General features: G+C 30.8%; 1 pseudogene; it reads right to left on the bottom strand.

The window, feature by feature from the left end:
- LOC108762936 (multidrug resistance-associated protein 4-like) overlaps positions 1-512 on the bottom strand; it is a 16,110-nt pseudogene extending 15,598 nt beyond the window's left edge.
- Between the last annotated feature and the right edge of the window lie 1,072 nt (positions 513-1,584).

Here is a 1,584-nt window from a genome sequence, read left to right as displayed (position 1 = left end):
TGGAGAGCGATTCAATTCTTATGAAGATATCAAAAAATGGCTTGATAAATGGATCGCTTCAAAAGAACCAGATTTCTTCCTTCGAGGTATCTGTTTATTACCTGAAAGTTGGGGGAAATTTGTCGCTTGGAAAGTTGTCGCTTTTGATGGAGCATACTTTGAATGAACTTACTTTATATTGTTTTGTTTAAATAAATACATCTTTTTCATTTAAAAAGGGCGGAAACTTATTCCCATACCCAATACATAATTATCAATGGTAGTTCCATTTTATACTTTTCATATTCTTAAACTAGAAACTTTTGAATCTTATATATCAAGTTATTACGTTTTGTGAATTTTTCTCTGGATTGCGTTACCTTCACTCTCAGTTTTATTTCTCTTAATCGGCTCTATCACGAATGATATTTGTAATTTACTATTTATACTTACAAAAACGTCAAGATGCTGAAAATGTTGACATCCGCTCTGGGATTATTCTTCACTTTCTCGGTATACGCTTTCCTATGCATGATGAGTGTGAGGCTTTTCTATAAATGCATAACGGATCTTCGATACACACATATACTTCACATATGTCCAAGTAACCAAGCGTGATGTAACATATACAAACTAATACATTGTGTTGTACCCATGGTATGTGATGGGCACAGAGTTGGTCAAACAATTGGTCAAACAATTTCTTCAATATCATTAAACTTGCGTATTAATCTGCACATTTTACGATATATAATATATTTATTTCAGACTTGAGACCTTTAAGGACATGTCATCCAATTGATAATACACAGAGAAAAATGTCTGGATTTTGTATATTATCTATATATATCTCTGTTATGGATATTATATCGATCTTTTACTTACTTTGACAAAAACTTTAATTAACCAGTGAGTCTACATCGAGTACTATATAATCAAATACAGTCGATGCTGATCGATCGTATTTTACAAATTTCTTGATTCCGGTGTAGCCTTTGCAATTCGTTCGCGTTTGCGCAACTATAGTGAAAGACTTTCAGCGTTTTACTTTTATTTGACTTCTGCAAGGTTGCATTTTCGCAATCTCCTGGAAGAATAACTACGAAATATTTTCGCAATTGTCAGATTATTAATCATTCGAAACCAATCTTCAGATTGTTAATCTGCAATTACCAGGCTGTTACTATATTCTTCAATAATTTCAAAATGCTAAGAATATGTTTATATATATATCTATACATTATTTTGTTGTATAATTGCTGGCTACACAGTTGCATATGTTGTTATATATGTATGTTTTCTGTGCATTTTCTAATTGAAATAAAACACGTTATAAAAAAAGCAACATGATTGTTTATTTATACAACACGAAAAATTTGTACTTATAATTTCAAATAATAATATATTAAAATATCAAAATAGTAAATAAAAAAAACATTTTATTGGGACAAGGTGAGACAGTATGTCTATTGAACTCGCGTAAATTCTAATTTTAAAATAACGTGTCAGCATCAAATCGTTACTCGTAAAGACCAACTTGCCAACTAGAGTTTGCTAGTGTGTCATATGTGATTAAAGCAGGGTTGGGTAAGTTAATGTTTTTTT

The sequence above is a fragment of the Trachymyrmex cornetzi genome, unplaced genomic scaffold, assembly GCF_001594075.2.
Source record: "Trachymyrmex cornetzi isolate Tcor2-1 unplaced genomic scaffold, Tcor1.1 scaffold326, whole genome shotgun sequence".
NCBI lineage: Eukaryota > Metazoa > Arthropoda > Insecta > Hymenoptera > Formicidae > Trachymyrmex > Trachymyrmex cornetzi.
This window is presented reverse-complemented; position numbering and strand designations above follow the sequence as displayed.